We start from the raw sequence: 19,284 nt of genomic DNA, 5'->3' as shown, positions 1-19,284 counted from the left end.
TATATTCTATGTTTTTATTTTTTGAAATTTACCAGTGGTGAGCCGGAGAGATAGCACAGCAGTAGGGCAACTTGTGCAACACTTCTTTTGAAACTGCCTTTATTTTTATATTTTGCTTTTGGGCCACACCTGGCTGTGCTCAGGGCTTACTTCTGGCTCTGCTCTCAGATCACTCCTGGTGGTGTTCAGAGGAACATATGGGATGACAGGGATCAAACCCAGGTCAGTCACCTGCAAGGCAAGTGCCTTACCACTGTGCTATCTTTAGGATCCCGGGAACTACCTTTTATGGTCTATGTAAAGTACACAAAGATGTAATCTTACTACTTTATTATTATTATTATGATGATGACGATGGTTTGAGATCCCCACCTGACAACCACAAGGTCTCTAAGCATGAGTTAGAAATAACCCCAAGCATGGCCAGGTTCAATTCTAAAATGAAATAGTATGGGGCTAGAAAGATAGCACAGTTGCTGGGGCTTTTTGCCTGGCACAAGCTGACCTGGGTTCAATCCCTGGCATCCCATATGGTCCCCCGAGCCTGCCAGAAGTGATTTCTGAGCACAGAGGCAGTAGTGCTGCCGATATGGCCCAAAAACAAAAACAAAAACCAAAAAATAAATAAAATTAAATAGTAATAATAATAATAATGTTATTACCACCTAAGTTACACATTACATAACAATTAAATACTGACCCTGGAAATCTTTCAGATATCACAACTTGTTCTTTTTTTTTTTGGGATTTTGGGTCACACCCAGCAGCGCTCAGGGGACCATATGGGATGCCGGGATTCAAACCACCATCCTTCTACATGCAAGGCAAACACCCTACTGCTGTGCTATCTCTCCGGCCCTGAACCTGTTCATTTTTTTTTTTTTTGTTTTTTGTTTTTTGTTTTTGGGCCACACCCGTTTGACGCTCAGGGGTTACTCCTGGCTATGTGCTCAGAAATCGCCCCTGGCTTGGGGGGACCATATGGGACGCCGGGGGATCGAACCGCGGTCCTTCCTTGGCTAGCGCTTGCAAGGCAGACACCTTACCTCCAGCGCCACCTACCCAGCCCCGAACCTGTTCATTTTTATAGATATAAGCAAATTCCAGTTCATCAAGGTTGGTCAGTTTGTCTCTGGTCAGAAATAGAACTAGAAAGTCCATCACTCTGACTCCCAGCATAATCTACAAATATCCTAATCCAAACGCCTCTCCCTTTCCCTCTTCCTTTCTCCTGTTTTTCAGAAAAGGAGACAACACCTCGGCACTACAGCACACCAAGAATGATTCTGAATCCCAGTAACTGAAACTCGATGGATTAAGACCAGAAATTCTTTGCAGTGGACCCCATGGGTAAGAGCCAATGTTTAGTATCTGGCTCACAAGAACACTCAATAAACCGACATCAGAGCAAGGGCCAGTGAAACATCTGAATATCACCACCACACCCTGCCCCCACTCTACTATTGCTGGAAGAATACAATTATTTAACCTCTGCATACCTCCTTGTAGTAACCTGTTTGCTTCAAATTGAAAGGTTTTTCTGAAAAAACTTGATTAGGGAGAAAAAAAAGCAGTCAAGATCCTACTCAGGGGGCCGGAGAGATAGCATGGAGGTAAGGCGTTTACCTTGCATGCAGAAAGTTGGTGGTTCGAATCCCAGCATGCCATATGGTCCCCTGAGTCTGCCAGGAGCAATTTCTGAGCTTAGAGCCAGGAGTAACCCCTGACCCCTGAGCGCTGCCGGTTGTGACCCAAAAACAAAACAAAACAAAACAAAAAGATCCTACTCAGGAAAAAGCTGACTTATGGAAGAGTAGAGAGTGAAGAAACCATCTTGACTTACCTCCTGGTGGACAACTTCCTTAGCCTTAGACAGTGATCCAAACAGCGTGGCTGAGAATTGGCGTGTGCCCAGGGAAGAGGCAAATGCACAGGAATGCTTGCTCATTCCCCCATCCCACCCACTGTTGGTCAGCTCAGCCGAACATCATCCTGGGTCGCCCAGCATTGCACAGATCAGAGAGTAACCGGAAAAGAAGCCACGCAGTACAGGTCAACGGGGTGAGTCAGTGGCAGAGCAGGAAAAGTCACTGTGGCAGTGGCCTCCTGTGGCAAATCAGCCAAACCACACCCCCTTGGTCAGCACTGGAAAAGTCCGGCCCTATTAGAATTCTGTTCTCCAAGCAAGCAATTATCTTCTTCAAGAGACTCCACAATATTCTCATTTCCAAGTGTGTCTCTCCTGCTCACAAATCTACTTTCATGGTTCTCTTTTGCCTCAAGTATAATATCTAAATTCTTTGGTTTATTTTCCATGTCCTCCATTATATGGCCTTAAGTCATTTATTCAACCATATTTCCTACTATCCCATTGTACTCTCTGAACTAATACAGCCAGTCTTCCCATTTCTTTGCATGAGCCAAGACCTTTCTCAAACCCGTGCCTTCATTTATCTACCCATGCTCAACTTAAACACCTTCAGGAATAAGGTAGATAATAGAAATGAATGCTACCATTCATTTGGCATATGGCAGACTACATAGAATTAACCCAATTAAAGGCATTCATTTTGGGAGAAAAGGTGTGCTTGGACATCACCTAATGCTCAGGGGTTACTCCTGGCAGTACTCAGACATGAGGTATCAGAAGTTGAACCAGGGTTGGTCTCATGCAAGAAAATATCTTACTTCCTATATTCTCTTCTGTAGCTCTCAAATTTATTTTAATTACAAAATATGTACAGTATTTCACTACAAACATTAAATAACAGTCTTTTAAATAGTTACTGGTAGGGTTAGGGATACAGTGCAGTTGCACTGCCTTGCACATGGCTTTGGGCACTCTGTGCACTTGCCTTGCACATGGCCAACCTGGGCTCTCCCATATGGTCTCCTGAACACCCAGCAGTGACTCCCTATGCACAGAACCAGGAGTAGATTCTGAGCACCGCTTGGTATGATCAAAAACCTAAATAAACAGGGCTGGAGAGGTAGCATGGAGGTAAGGCATTTGCCTTGCATGCAGAAGGACGGTGGTTTGAAACCCGGCATTCCATATGGTCCCCTGAGCCTGCCAGGAGGATTTTTGATGTAGAGGCAGGAGTAATCCCTGAGTGGTGCCGGGTGTGGCCCAAAAACCAAAACAAAACAAAACAAAAAACCTAAATAAATAAATAAAGCTACTGAGCTAGAGATAATACAGCAGGGACAGTACATATCTTACATGCTACCAACCCCAGTTCAATTCCAAGCACTGCATAAGGTCCCAAAACACTACCAGAAGTAATCCCTAAACACAGAATCAGGAGTAAACCTGAGCACTGCTGAGTGTGACCCAAAACCTTTCCTTGCCAAGTAAATATCGTTACCAATATTTTTACTAACTTATAAGTAACTTCCACAAGATTAAATAGCTAGAAAAAAACAAAGTAGAGTCGCTAGGTCTATCTGAAGCCAAAGCAAGAGTTCTAAACTATTTAACTTTCCACTAGAATTCAGAGCTCTGAATTATTATGAACATTTCGCATTTTTTTTTTTTTTTTTGGTTTTTGGGTCACACCCAACACCGCTCAGGAGTTACTCCTGGTTCAGAAATCGCTCCTGGCAGGCTCGGGGGACCATATGGGATGCCAGGATTCGAACCATGGTCCTTCTGCATGCAAGGCAAACGCCTTACCTCCATGATATCTCTCTAGCCCCAAAATTTCGCTTTTCTTTCTATAATTATATATTCATATACATCATATAATTCATATACATTATTGATATACATATTACCTGGCTGTGCTTATGGTTTATTCCCAGCTCTGCACTCAGAGATCATTCCTGGCAGTGCTCAGGGACCATAAAGGGTGCAAGGGATCAAACACAGATTAGCTGCTTGCAAGGCAAGAGCCCTATCCACTGTAGTGGCTGCTCCAGCCCTATTCTACCACTTTTAATGATAGACAACCTTAGTAGTGGAATGGAAATCCCAAATAGCAGCTTGCCAAACAAAATTCTAATTAGATTCTAATTAGATTCTAATTCTGATTCTAAAATTCTAATCAGATTCTCTCTTCCAAACCCCACCTTCCTATCTCGTCTTTCTATCTTAGTTATTCCAGGTCCTCTTCTCTCAATTTCTATTGGGTTACAAACTAGAAAATACAATTAAGTGCTAAAGTATATACTGTCATGCAAGTGTGACCCCCTTCATCTACCCCCTCAAAAAAAGTTGAACACTACCTCCAAGTGCTCTAGTATTAGCTTTACTAAAAACCTGTACTATTAGCCTAGGTAACTTATCTTTTTTTTTGGGGGGGGCACTTTTGATGCTCAGGGGTTACTCCTGGCTTGGGGAGACCATATGGGATGCCGGGGGATCGAACCGTGGTCCTTCCTTGGCTAACGCTTGCAAGGCAGACACCTTATCTCTAGCACCACCTCACCGGCCCCTAGGTAACTTATCTTAACCTATACAGCTCTACCAAAAAATATTTAGCTATCATTTCCTTTTTTTGTTGTTGTTTTTGTTTGTTTGTTTTGGGGGCTACACCAGTGATGCTCAGGGATTACTCCTGGCTATGCACTCAGAAATCGCTCTTGGGGGCCAGAAAGATAGCACAGTGGCCCTTGCAAGCAGCCGTTCCAGGACCTAAGGTGGTTGGTTTGAATCCCGGCATCCCATATGGTCCCCTGGGCCTGCCAGGAGCTATTTCTGAGCAGATAGCGGGGATGCCGGGGAATCGAACCGTTGTCCATCCTAGGTTAGCACACGCAAGGCAGATACCCTACCACCTGTGCCACCTGAACCACCACTCTGGCCCCTAGCCACCATTTTCTTTGCCATCTTTTGTCCTCCCTGGAAGCTGCAGCCATGAAGGTTGAGTAGTGCAGTTTCAGCTGGTACCAGATCTACCCTGGAACTGGGTGGCGCTATGCCAGAACCGATGGAAAGGTTTTTCAGTTTCTTAATGTGAAATGCGAGCAAATAAATTGGACTGTCCTCTACAGAAAAAAAAAACAAAAAGGGAAAATCAAAAAAAATTCAAAAGAGGGGCCGGAGAGATAGCATGGAGGTAAGGCGTTTGCCTTTCATGCAGGAGGTCATCGGTTCGAATCCCGGCGCCCCATATGGTCCCCTGTGCCTGCCAGGAGCAATTTCTGAGCCTGGAGCCAGGAATAACCCCTGAGCACTGCCAGGTGTGACCCAAAAACCAAAAAAAAAAAAAAAAAAAAAAAAAAATTCAAAAGAGCACTCATCGTGCAGTCAAGTTCCAAAAGGCCATTACTGGGGTATCTCTTGCTGATATAAAGGCCAAAAGAAATAAGAAAACTGAAGTTAGAAAGGCTCAATGGTAACAGCTATCAGGGCTGCTAAGGAGCATCTATAAAAGACAGAAAATGGCTGCTGTTAAGGTGCCTACAAAAATAGCTCCTAAGCAAAAGATTATGATGAAACCTGTAAAGGCTGGGTGTGGGGTGAAAGGGATTGCATGGTCTTTGTTATATGCAAAGCAAGTTTCCTCCCTGTTGTACTATCTCTCCCATAACCCTTTAAAAATATCTCAACGGGCCTGGAGAGATAGTACAGCCGTGTTTGCCTTGCAAGCAGCCGATCCAGGACCAAAGGTGGTTGGTTCGAATCCCGGTGTCCCATATGGTCCCCCGTGCCTGCCAGGAACTATTTCTGAGCAGACAGCCAGGAGTAACCCCTGAGCACCACCGGGTGTGGCCCAAAAACCAAAAACCAAAAAAAAAAAAATCTCAACAAATGTAATATAACAGATGGTGCAAATTCAACAAGATTAAATGAAAGTTCTGCATTTAGAAGAATTAACCAAACCATAGGAGAATAGAGAAGGGCCCAAGTGTCCAAGAACATATGACTGAATAGATAAACTATGGTACACATACACAATTGAACAGGTGGATAGTTAAAAGAAAAAATCGATTTGAGTTTGACACAGGGAAGAATTTTCAGCACAACAAAGAAACTAAGAATTGAGCTTCAGGGTCAGAGAGCTAGCAAAGGAATTGATGCATTTGTCTTGCAGGCAGCTAACCCCAAATTCAATCTCTGACATCAGAGTACCCTGACAATCACAGTGAAGGTCTAGAGGCCCCCAAGAACAAATACCCAGCACTTTGGGGCCTAAGCAGTACTGCATTCTTGCGCCTTCACACTGAATGATACAGCATATCCAGCTAGCATTTCTTTCTTTCTTTTTTTTTGTTTTTTTGTTTTTTTGTTTTTGGGTAACACCCAGCAGTGCTCAGGGGTTACTCCTGGCTATCTGCTCAGAAATAGCTCCTGGCAGACACAGGGGACCATATGGGACACCGGGATTCGAACCAACTACCTTTGGTCCTGGATCAGCTGCTTGCAAGGCAAACGCCGCTGTGCTATCTCTCCAGGCCCCAGCTAGCATTTCTTTTTTTTTGTTTTGTTTTTGTTTTTGTTTTTGGGCCACACCCGGTGATGCTCAGGGGTTACTCCTGGCTGTCTGCTCAGAAATAGCTCCTGGCAGGCACGGGGCACCATATGGGGCACCATATGGGGCACCGGGATTCGAACCAACCACCTTTGGTCCTGGATCGGCTGCCTGCAAGGCAAACACCGCTGTGCTATCTCTCCGGGACCCCCAGCTAGCATTTCTGAGAAAAGTCCTCAGGCCTCCTGAATACCCCTTGTGAGATGTCTCGCCCCCTCTCCCCCCCAAAAAAAATTGAGCTACAGGACCCAGAATATTGGAATTAAAACACCAACTTCATAATTTACAAAATATTTGTTTGTTTTGGGTCACATCTGATAGTGCTTAGGGGTTATTCCTGGTTCTGTGCTCAAGAATCACTCTGGAGGGCTTTGGGGGAACATAACTCTGGCCCCCCACTTACAAAATTTAAATGGCTTTGGATAGATAATTTATCTGTGTCTTAATTTCCTTGTTTGTTTAAAGGAATAGTATTAATAGTAGTCTTACCTCAAAGAGCTTTGGAAAGCAGTTCATGTAAAGTGTTCAGAATAGTGCCTGGCTCCCCAATATATACTGCTGAAAAAAAAAAAAAAGAAAGTTAGCTATTGCTATTACTAGCAAAGCCTACAATGAACACAAGAGTTCCAAATTTGTCCAACTAAATATGCCACAAATGCTTAGGGGTAAAACCAGAAACATAAAGATTCTTTTAGACTGTTTCGTTTTTTGTTTTTTTTTGGTTTTTGGGCCACACCCTGTGACGCTCAGGGGTTACTCCTGGCTATGCGCTCAGAAGTTGCTCCTGGCTTCTTGGGGGACCATATGGGACGCCGGGGGATCGAACCTCGGTCCGTCCTAGGCTAGCGCAGGCAAGGCAGGCACCTTACCTCCAGCGCCACCACCCGGCCCCTGGTTTTTTTTTTTTTGTTTTTGGGTCATATCCAGCGGCACTCAGGGTTTACTCCTGGCTTTGCATTCAGAATCGTTCCTGGCAGGCACAGGGGATCATATGGGATGCTGGGATTCAAACCACCATTGGCTGCTGCGTGCAAAGCAAACACCCTTTCGCTGTGCTATCTCTCTGCCACCCCCCCCTTTTTTTTTTTTTTTGGTTTTTGGGCCACACCACGGTGCTCATTTGTCCCGGGTTGGCTGCTTGCAAGGCAAATGCCCAACTGCTGTGCTCTCTTTTCCAGCCCCAACTATCTCTAAGTGTTGCTCCTACCGAGTTGTGCTGAGTTCTAGAATGCTATTAACTCCATCAATTCTATGTCTCCTTTGCCTGGCTCCCTGTTAGGTTGTCAATGGAGTACTAAAGAGGAAGGCAGATGTAGAGGACCAGAGACATTCTCCTTCCCATGGCTAGCTGTTTCTCAATCAGCAATTGGTGGTTCTTTGCTTCTTTCTGAACCCTCAGGACCAGATTCATTCTGCCACTTTAGATGGAAGTCTCAGCTGGATAAAGTGCATCTGTCTCCTCCAGGTACACTCTGAACTCCCAAGACACCAGCAGCACCAGGCAACATATCCTCAGAGACTAGAGGCAAGGCTCATCCAGATCCTTCCAGACTTCTGCATTCTGCTAATCCTAATGTTCTTCATCATTCATTTTTTCAGTAGTGAATGAAGTAGCTGCTGTTTACTGCCCTTATTACAACAAAATTACCTTACAATTCCCTTTTTGTGTTTTGAGCCCTTCAATAAGCCATTAAACTAATTCCCTTTACTGAATTCGCACTATTAGACCATTCACACTGAGGCCCTGAGGAATAGTGCAGGGACTCAAAGCAACTGCCTATGAGCAGCTGGTCCCATGTTCAAATCCCTGGTGTCCACATGCAAGGTACAAACATGGCAGCTCTGCTCTCTGCTATCCCTGGTGCCACAATCAACTGACTAAGATTCAATACATATGGTTGCCCAAGCACCACCAGTTGTGATCCCTGAACACAGAGTCAGGGCACCACCGCATGTAGCCCCCAAACAAGCAAACTAACGAAAAACAAGCTGGATGGGGCTGGAGAAATAGCATGGAAGTAGGGCTTTTGCCTTGCATGCAGAAGGATGGTGGTTTGAATCCCGGCATCCGAAGCCTGCCAGGAGCGGTTTCTTAACTCCTGAGCAATGCCGGGTGTGACCCAAAAATAAACAAAGAAAAAAAAACCAAGCTGAGGGGCCGAGCGATAGCAGTAGTAGGGTGTTTGCCTTGCATGCGGCCAAGCCCGGATGGTCCCCCGTTTGATTCCTAGCATCCCATATGGTCCCCTGAGCCTGCCAGGAGCAATTTCTTAGTGCAGAGCCAGGAGTGTGGCCCCAAAACAAGCAAGCAAAAAAACCACACACACACACACACACACACACACACACACTTGCAAGCAACTGATCCAAGACCAAAGGTGGTTGGTTCGAATCCCGGTGTCCCATATGGTCCCTGTGCCTGCCAGGAGCTATTTCTGAGCAGACAGGAGCTATTTCTGAGCAGACAGCCAGGAGTAACCCCTGAGCATCGCCGGGTGTGACCCAAAAACCAAAAAAAAAAAAAAAGAGAGAGAGAATCCCAAATCCTAGGAGCAATAGGGAAGTGACATAAATACACTGCTGCAACTTGATTACAATAGCTTTTTGCAACTGTATAATGAATTAAAATTCTTTTTTACTTTATTAATTTTTGTTTTGTTTTTGGTGGAGCCCACATCTAGTGGTATTTAGAATACCACAAAAGGCTCAGGCTTTAATGATATTATTCTACATGCAAAACATGTACTCAAACTCTTTAAGTCATCTCTCCAGCCCCAAAAATCTTGTTTTGTTTGTTTTGGCTTGGGGGCTACATCTTGTGGTTTGGGGGACCATCTAGTTATTCCTGACTCTGCACTCAGAAATTATTCCTGGCATACCTGAGGAACCATTTAGGATTGAAATCTGGGCCAGGCTGGAGCAATAGCCCAGCAGTAAGGCATTTGCCTTGCATGCAGTCAACACAGGATGGAACCAAGTTCGAACCCCAGCACCCCATATGTTCTCCCGAGTCTGCTAGGAGCAACTTCTGAGTACAAAGCCAGGAGTAACCCCTGAGTGCCTGCCAGGTATGACCCAAAAACCAAAAAAAAAGAAAAAGAAAATCTGGGTCAGCTGCATGCAAGGCAAGTGCTCTACTGCTATGCTATTACTCCAGCCATGCCCCTAAAATCTTTTTATGTATTTTTACAGGGCTAGGGATTAGACCCACTACTTTACACATAAAAGGCAAGTGAACCATCCTGGCCTAAATTTATAAATAAAGTTGATTTACCTTAATAAGTTTTACTATTCAAAAATCAGACCTGTTTAAAGTATGTTTTGCTTTGTTTGGTAAGGAATGACATGTAAGCAGTGTTCAAGGACTACTCCCAGCTCTGAGCTCAGGTGACACTACTGGCAGTAATTGGGGGACCAGGGAAGAAATTTTTTTTTTTTTTTTTGGTTTTTGGGCCACACCCTGTGACGCTCAGGGGTTACTCCTGGCTATGCGCTCAGAAGTTGCTCCTGGCTTCTTGGGGGACCATATGGGACGCCAGGGGATCGAACCACGGTCCGTCCTAGGCTAGCGCAGGCAAGGCAGGCACCTTACCTCCAGCGCCACTGCCCGGCCCCTAGGGAAGAAATTAAAGATACCTAAGGAATTAGGGATTATTTTTAGGATAGAGCAGAAGACGGTAAGGCATGTAAAACACCTCAAATTCAACTGAACAGGGTTCAATTATTGGCACCACATATGGTCCTGAGTACAACCAGGAGTGATCCCTGATCAAAGAGCCAGGAATAAACCCTGAGTACAGTTGGATGTGGCAAAAATAAATTAATCAATTAAATATATATAAAAATTACTTTTAGGAGAAATCATCTCAATCCAAACTACTGAAGATTATCAGCAGGAAGCCAGGGAGATAGGTCAGGGACACAGGCTTTGCATATGCAAGGTTCTTTTTTTTTTATTTTTTTAATATATATAAAATCTTTAAGCACCTATGATTACAAGCATGATTGTAGATAGTTTTCAGTCATAAACAGAATACTCCATCTGCAAGGTTCTGATCCTCAAAACCTCTTGCCCCCCTCCCTACTCTACCCTCAATAGCTCTGTTGGGTGTAGCTCTGAAGGTGCAGCGTACCTCCAAGTGAGGCCCAAGAGCTTCACTGCTGGATTCTAGCACTTAACTGTCTGGCTGTAGGCTGAGTTCTGCTGGGAGTGTCCCACCCCAAGACCCACCTGAGAGACCCAAATTAAATAAAATTAAGTTTATAAAGGTATTGCCATTAAAGGGACCAGAGAGATAGTAGATAGTCATGAGACAGTGAATAGATAAGTCAGCAGAGAGCTTGCTTGCACATGACCGTTCCAAGTTCAATTTCCGGTACCACATATGGACTCCAAAGCATTACCAGGAGTGATCCCTAAGCTAAAAGCCAGGAGTAAAACCTGATCACAACCAAGAGTGGCAAAAAAAATAATAAAAAATTGGGGCCGGCAAGGTGGCGCTAAGGGTAAGGTGTCTGCCTTGCAAGCGCTAGCCAAGGAAGTGCCATGGTTCGATCCCCCGGCATCCCATATGGTCCCCCCAAGCCAGGGGCAATTTCTGAGCGCTTAGCCAGGAGTAACCCCTGAGCATCGAATGGGTGTGGCCCGAAAAACCAAAAAAAAAAAAAAAAAAAAAAAAATTAACATTAGATAGACCAGAGAGATCGTACAGCAGGTAGGGCACTTTTCTTGCATGCAGCCAACCTGTGTTCAATCGTGGCACTACATATGGTACTGTGAGACCCACCAAGAGTGATTACCTAAGAGCAATAAGACCTAAGCACTATCAGATGTGGTTTAAAAAAAAACAAAAAAAAAAAAAACAGGGCCCGGAGAGATAGCACAGCGGCGTTTGCCTTGCAAGCAGCTGATCCAGGACCAAAGGTGGTTGGTTCGAATCCCAGTGTCCCATATGGTCCCCCATGCCTGCCAGGAGCTATTTCTGAGAAGACAGCCAGGAGTAACCCCTGAGCAACGCTGGATGTGGCCCAAAAAACAAACAAACAAAAAAAAAAAAAAAAAAACAGAGATGCTCCTTTATGCAATATGAGTTTGAGTGCATAAGATCTCATTAAACAAAATACTTTGGATACAATTCAACATAAACGAGAATTGGTGATAATAGCAGCAGGTTATATCCTTAAAAACGACATATATTCTTGGGGCTGGAGCGATAGCACAGCAGATAGGGAGTTTGCCTTGAATACAGCATACCCAGGTTTAATACCAGGCATCCCAGATGGTCCACCGAGCCTGCCAGGTAAGACTTCTGAGTGCAGAGCCAGATGTAATCCCTGAGCACCACTGGGTAAACCTCTTCCCTCCCAAAAAAAAACTTCAGATAGCTGGACATAGTAATATGACAGCAACTACAAATTTATTTAAGTTTTAGAAATAAAATATGAGAAGCAGAGATACACAGTACGGTACTTGCCTTGCATGGTGCCGACCTGACCTGGTTTCAAACTCAGGCATCTGATATCTCAGATCGGCAACTCTGAACACTGCCAGGAGTTGATCCCTAAGTGCAGAACCAGGAGCAACTCCTGCGCATCACCGGGTATGACCAAAACACCAAAAAATTAAATCAAATTAAAATTTACAAGTTGGGGTCAGAGAGATAGCATGGAGGTAAGGCATTTGCCTTGCATGCAAAAGGTCAGTGGTTCAAATCCAAGCATCCCATATGGTCCCCTGAGCCTGCCAGAAGCGATTTCTGAGCATAGAGCCAGGAGTAACCCCTAAGCGCTGCAGGGTGTGACCCAAAAACCAAAATATATAAATCAATAAATAAAATTTACAAGCTAAATATATGTTGGTAAGATGAAATCATCAATGATAGCACAAAACTATTATAATTTTCCAACACTGAGATGAACTACTAGGGAGTGGTCTCATTCTTGGAAGAGCTGATTTCAACTCTGGGCAATACCATTTCATATGTTTAGTGTTCACTCTGTAAGACGCTGAATAAATGACCTTCAACATATCTAATAATTGGATTTTGTTGTTGTCTTGGGCCACGCCCAGCGGCACTCAGGGGTTAATCCTGGCTCGGTGCTCAGATCACTATTGGCAGGCTTGAGGGAATATATGGGATGCTGGTAATTGAACCCAGGTCCATCCTGGGTTGGCAGCATGCAAGGCAAACACTCTACCACTGTGCTATCGCTCCAGTCCCTAATCTTTGGATTTTGGTTGTTGTTTTATTTCCTGAGTGGAGACACCAGGGTTTGATGAAGCACAAAGGCCTCAGACATGTGAACCAGGAATTCTACTGCTCAGTTCCTCTCCTAGCTCCTTGATCATTATGTTTTAGCAATTAGACACAGCTGTTAAAACATTCCCTTGGTCAGCTGTTTAACATCTGAGTCAGAGTGGCCCCTACCCTTAAATTCTAGACTCAAATCTTAGTTCTTAGTTTGAATCTTATTCCCATTCCTATAATCCATTAAAAAAAAAAAAAAGATTCTGGGGCAAGAGCAATTCGGAGGGAAAACAGCTTTAAGGTTTAAATTATTCTGTGGAAAGGAGCGATCTTAGGGGTAATAGCCCTTGAGTACAGCAGGATGTGGTCTACAGTTACTTTCTCTCTTTTTTTTGGTTTTTGGGTCACACCCGGCAGTGCTCAGGGGTTACTCCTGGCTGTCTGCTCAGAAATAGCTCCTGGCAGGCACGGGGGACCATATGGGACACCGGGATTCGAACCAACCACCTTAGGCCCTGGATCGGCTACTTGCAAGGCAAACACCGCTGTGCTATCTCTCCGGGCTCCCTACTTTCTTTTCTTACTCTTCTTATTCTTCATATTATTATTCTTTATATTATTATTATTATTATTATTATCATTATTATTATTATTATTATTCGCTAGGGAACAAATACAGGGTTTCACACAAGCTAGACAAATACTCTATGACAGAGATACAGACCTGGCCTCAGACTGATATGTTTGATGTCTTGGACTTAAGATTCAAGTACCATAACAAGAGACCATTTGCTTAAATTTCGGTCCAAACCAAAAAGAGTACTGGGGGCCAAATCAATAGCACAGCATGTAGGGCACTTGCTTTTGGTGGGTTAGAGTCTTTGCATTCCATATGACTACCTGATCACTGCCATTAGTGATCCCTGAGCCAAGGGTAGAAGTAAATCCTGAGCACCACTGGGTATTTTGCCAAAAGCAAAAAAAAAAAAAAAAAAAAAAAGTAAAAAGTACTTTGGGGAACAAGGTAAATAACTCAAAGAGCCAGCACTCATATTTTCCATGCTAGAACCATAGGCTAAATTCCCATCATCGCATGATTGTGAGCAATGCTGCCCCAGGCAGTGGGGTTGTGGGGAGCCAGTCTCCAGCATCAAGTCAGTAGCCCCAAATTGAAATGTTGGGCCATACCGAGTGACGGTGACGCTCAGGGTTTACTCCTGGTCCTGAGCTCAGAAATCGCTCCAGGCTCGACGGACCATATGGGACGCGGAGGGATCGAATCATGGTCCATGATCCGTCCTTTATCATCCACCCACGTGCAAGACAAACACCCTACCGCTGCATCACCGCTCCAGCCCCCCAATTAATTTTTTTTAAACTTTTTTTTTTGTTTTGTTTTGGTTTTGGGGCCACACCCGGCGGTGCTCAGGGGTTACTCCTGGCTGTCTGCTCAGAAATAGCTCCTGGCAGGCACGGGGGACCATATGGGACACCGGGATTCAGGATTCGAACCAACCACCTTTGGTCCTGGATCAGCTGCTTGCAAGGCAAACGCCGCTGTGCTATCTCCCCGGGCCCCTTTTTTAAACTTGTTTAAAGGATGTTAGAAGCTTTTATGTAAATGATGAGGACAGCAAGGATACATATTCATCCGCATGACTGAAAGCTCCCTTTCCAGATTTCCATTTGTTTCAAACGCCACTACTGTCGAGATCAAAATGACAGAATCCGGTCCAAAATGACAGAACTTCTTGTCAGCACATCTCTTTCAAAGCATGCACTTTGGCCGTTGAATCGTACAGCCGGGTAGGGAGCACTTGCTTCGCGTGAGATCGACTAGGGTTGGATCACCATCAACATATCTGATCCCAAAACCCCATAAAGGAGTAACCCGGGAGTGCTGTCAAAACTGTCAAAAAGAAGCAAATCCTGAGCACCGCCGGGTATGACAAAATACTGATCAAAGCATGCATCAGAGGGGCCAGATAGATAGCATGGAGTTAAGGCGTTTGCCTTGCATGCAGAAGGACGGTGGTTCGAATCCCGGCATCCCATAGGGTCCCCCGAGCCTGCTGGGGGCGATTTCTGAGCGTAGAGCCAGGAGGAACCTCCGAGAGCTGCCGGGTGTGACCCCCCAATAAAACAAAAACAAAAAAAGTTTCCTATGTGTTGTTTGCTTCCAAGCCCAAAGGTCGAAAGGCGCTGGCTATGGACAAGACATGCGCACCCTCAAAAGGCCAAGTGAGGGCACTGAAGTAGTCCGTCAAGAGCACTCAGCAGAGGGGTGCGAACCCCACAATCGGGCTCTCCTGTGGCCCAGTGGCAGAGCTGCTGCACTCTCCAAACGCCGCGTCCAGCCAAACACGGCAGACACCCTTGTCGCTGGGCCCTCGTTGGCGCTCAGTGGCTCGGCGTCAACTGGGGGACCAAAGGGGGCCGGAGCGGCGTCGCAAGCGGTAAGGCGTCCGCCTTGCACGCGCTAAACTGGACGGACCTGGGTTCGATCCCCGGCGCCCACAGGGGCCCCCAAGCCAGGCGCGATTTCTGAGCGCATAGCCAGGAGCGACCCCTGAGCGTCACCGGGTGTGGCCCCTAACCCCAAACCCCAAACCCCAGCCCACAAAGCCTACGTCGATCCCCAGACACGCCCCCAAACAGACCCTCCTCCCCTACTTGAGCACGCCCCGCAGCCTCTGCCCCCCGCGGCCTGCGGCCCCTCACGAACCTCCTGAAATGGGGGGCCTGTGAGCTCGCACCCGCCGCTCCAACACTCCCTCTGAGGCGAGGCTACACCCCCAGGTGCAGGCTGCAGGGCGGCCTAGGCCTGAGCGCCAGCCTCGGTGGCCCCGCGCCGGTTACCTGGGCCGCGCGCGCGCGCTCCCGCCAGCTCCGGCTCCGCGAGCGCTTTTATTAATTTTTTTTTATTTTCCCCCCTCCAGGCTCGCGCTAACGCTCAGAGCGCACACGGAGTTCAAAACCTTAGCCCCGCCCCCGTCGAGCTGAGCTGCTCTCCGATTGGGCGCTTTTGGCGGGGGGGGCGGGAAGTGTCCCCACTGTGGAACAGGAAGTAGGAAGCCCGCTGGGAGTTCGGGCCGAGCAGGACTTCCGGACTCCGCGCTCCACTTGGGAGCAATGATTTGACTACAAGTCCCAGAAGGCCTCGCGGCCTCGGAGGCGCTTCCGGATTAGGAAACGCAAGCTTTCCCAGGAGGCCTCGCGGGAACGTCCGCGACGTCATGACGCAGGATGCTTAGTTGCCATGGAGACGCTCGGAGTGACGCAAAAGGAGAGACGCCCAGGGGGAAAAAAAGGCTGCGGGTGAGTCGGGCGGGAAAACTGCAAAGGCCGCTCTGGGGGCGCTGGAATTTGGTGCAGATTCATGGGGCGGATGCACGCGCTCTTGCGCGCGCGCACACACACAACACACTTTCTCGATCTCTTCTTCTCATTCCTGGGCACTTGAAATTTGGTCTACACTGGGCCGGAGAGAGCACAGCGGCAGGGCGTTTGCCTTGCATGCAGAAGGTCTGTGGTTCGAATCCCGGCATCCCACATGGTCCCCTGTGCCTGCCAGGTGCGGTTTCTGAGTGCAGAGCCAGGAGTAACCCCCGAGCACCGCCTTGTTTGACCCAAAAACAAACCAAAAAAGAAATCTGGTTTATGCTTCATCTATACTTCCCACCCTACATGCCTTTATTTATTTATTTTTGGTTTTGGGGTCACACCCACAGCGCTCAGGGGCTACTCCTGGCTCTAAGCTCAGAAACCATTCCTGGAGGCTCAGGAGACCGTATGGATGCCAGGAAATCCAACTCAGGTCAGTCATATGAAAGGCAAGTCAGTGCTCTATTCGCTGCATTATTGCTCTGGCCTCTGTTGCAGTTTTTTTGTTTTTTTTTTGAACGAGGGGCCAATACCTGGCGGTACTCTGGGGTTACTCCTGGCTCTACGTGCACAGAAGTTGCTCCTGGCAGGCTCAGGGGACGATATGGGACGCCAGGATTCCAATCACCATAGTCCTGGGTCTGCTGCGTGTAAGGCAAAATGCCCTACTGCTGTGCTATCTTTCAGGCCCCTGCAGTTCTTTCTTTCTTTCTTTCTTTTTTTTTTTTTTTTTTTTTTACTTTTTGCTTTTTGGGCCACACCCTGTAATGCTCAGGGGGTTCTCCTGGCTATGCACTCAGAAATCGCTCCTGGCTTGGATAATATGGGACGCCGGGGATCAAACCAAGGTCTGTCCTGGATTGGCATGTGCAAGGCAAACATCCTACTGCTACTGCTGTGCTATCTCTCAGGCCTCTCCCCATCCCCTGCAGTTCTTAACGTATCTGTTAAGCAGCTACCATTGCTACCACTGTAAAGAGGATACAGCTACGAGAAAGACACCTTCTAAAGACAGTGAAGTTTATGAACACACAGATAAAAATCCAAAGAAGGCTGGTCCGATGGCAGTGGTGTATCAGAACTTATTAACGTTAGTATCACAAAAGTTGGTATATACCCCCCCACTGCTCAATTTGACTGGCTTTAAAAAAAAAAAAAAGCCAAATGATCCTAGAGTTATGAATGCTACTGAGGTAGTAAGGATAAGAGGTTATGGGAGCCCAGAAGAGTAGTGACCACATCCAGGTTTGAACAATGGGTAAGTGCCTCAAAAAAAAAAAAAAAAAGGTGAAGCATGAGGTGATTGAAGAATTAAGGCAAAGGGAGAATGAAACTATTTCAAGCAGACAGATGTATAGGAGAATCTAGAAGCAAGTCCAGGAAATTTAGGAGTGGTTGCATTTGCCTGGACTATAGAATTAGAGGAAGGGATAAGAGATGAGTGGCCCTGGATACAGCTCTGCAGTAGAGTGCTTGGCTTGCATGAAGCACTACATAAAAGAGATGGGTGGGCTAGCATGATAGCACAGTGGTTAAGGCACTTGCCTTGCACACTGCTGACTCCGTTTAGTCCCCCGAGCCATCCTGGATTGATTCCTGAGTCAGAAATAAGCCCTACGCACCGCTGATATAAAACACCCTCCACACCCAAAATTTTCCAATTTGAAAAAGAAAACTCCAGAGTTACAGGAATACAGGCAGGTATTCCTTCACCTCTTTTGTTCATCATGTCAATCATTCTGGACCAATCTGGCAACAGTGAAAGCTGACTAACTGCTTAGCTAGCATGAGGCAGAATAATCATGAGAAACACAGAATGAAGAAGGCAGCCTCATGACTTGGTCAGAACTTCCCAGCAGTCAGGGAAACTGTTATCTTGAGAATACCACTCCTTTTCTTTTTGTTTTGTTTTCTTGGGTCATACCCATCAGTGCTCAGGAATTAACTCCTGGCAGTGCTCAGGGGACCATGTGGCATGCTGGGGATCGAACCCAGTTCAACTCCAAAAGTTAAAAAGAAAAGATATGTTTAGAAAAAATATATTTAGTTGGGAATGTGTATCAGCTGTTGCTATATAATAAGTCACCCCAAAACATATTGGTTTGAAACAATAAGTGTATATCATTATTTCCAGGTCTTGGGGTTAGCTGAAACTCATATTCTGTTTTGACTGACTTTCCTCTTGTCCAGTCATTCATAGGTTGGGTGACTGTCATGATCTTTGTTGTTTGGGGGGACAATGGGCATACCCATCAGTGTGCAGAGGCTTCTGACTTTGCACCCAGAAATACTACTGGCAGCATTTAAATAACCTTATGCCGTGCCTGGGATCAAACTTGAGGTTGGCCAAGCCCAGACAAGTGCCTACCATTTCTCTGACCAGACTGCCACGAATTTGACTTGGCTGGACTAGTTTATATCTAGAATTAATTCAGTTGTGATTGCGTTTTTTTTTGTTTGTTTGTTTGTTTTGTTTTGTTTTGCTTTGTTTTGTTTTGGTTTGGTTTTTGGGTCACACCCGGCAATGCTCAGGGGTTTCTCCTGGCTCACACTCAGAAATCGCTCCTGCCAGGCTGGGGGGGGGGGGGGCCATATGGGATGCCAGGATTTGAACCAATGACCTTCTGCATGAAAGGCAAACGCCTTAACTCCATGCTATCTCTCTATCTATCCCATGGGTTCTCTCTCTCTCTTTTTTTTTTTTTTTTTTTTTAGGGGGAGAGCACACCAGGCAGTGCTCAGAAGTTACTGACTCTACACTCAGGAACCACTTTTCTGGTAGTGCTCAGGGGATCATATGCAAGGCATGTGCCCTACCTGCTGTACTATCAGTTCAGCTCAGATTTTGAGCTCTCTTTCACATATCTTTCACCCCAATACACATTTCTCAATTCCTCTGGCAGACTTGTCATGTTCTTTTGGCACTGGGAAACAACAAAAAGCAAACCCTGTCTTTTAGCTTTAACTTCATGTTTAACAACATCCTATTGACCAAAAAAAAAATCTTATAGCTGTGGTTAGTATAAGAAAGGATGAGGGGGGAGCCAAAAAAAAAAAAAAAAAAGAAAGGATGAAACCACCAAGTTACGGGTCAAAAAGAGATGAATACAAGGAAGACTGTGAATGAGGATCATGAAGGGGATAATTTTTATTATTTATGTATTCGTTTTGATTTT

General features: G+C 45.9%; 1 protein-coding gene and 1 pseudogene across 1 annotated transcript in view; one reads left to right on the top strand and one right to left on the bottom strand.

Moving 5' to 3' along the window:
* The window catches only part of NUMA1 (nuclear mitotic apparatus protein 1), an 81,001-nt gene extending 65,379 nt beyond the window's left edge, over positions 1–15,622 (bottom strand). Inside the window, exons 1-2 of the mRNA XM_049780245.1 lie at positions 15,450–15,622; positions 6,966–7,034 (exon numbers count right to left, since the gene is read on the bottom strand). The gene's annotated coding sequence lies outside the window, so the exon portion shown is untranslated. The remainder of the gene's footprint in view (positions 1–6,965; positions 7,035–15,449) is intronic.
* On the top strand, positions 4,859–15,638 carry LOC126018429 (60S ribosomal protein L24-like; annotated as a pseudogene).
* The last annotated feature ends 3,646 nt before the right edge of the window (positions 15,639–19,284 follow it).

The sequence above is a fragment of the Suncus etruscus genome, chromosome 9 (assembly GCF_024139225.1).
Source record: "Suncus etruscus isolate mSunEtr1 chromosome 9, mSunEtr1.pri.cur, whole genome shotgun sequence".
NCBI classification, from domain to species: Eukaryota; Metazoa; Chordata; class Mammalia; order Eulipotyphla; family Soricidae; genus Suncus; species Suncus etruscus.
Note: the sequence above shows the minus strand (reverse complement) of the source record. Positions and strands in the feature narration are given on the sequence as shown.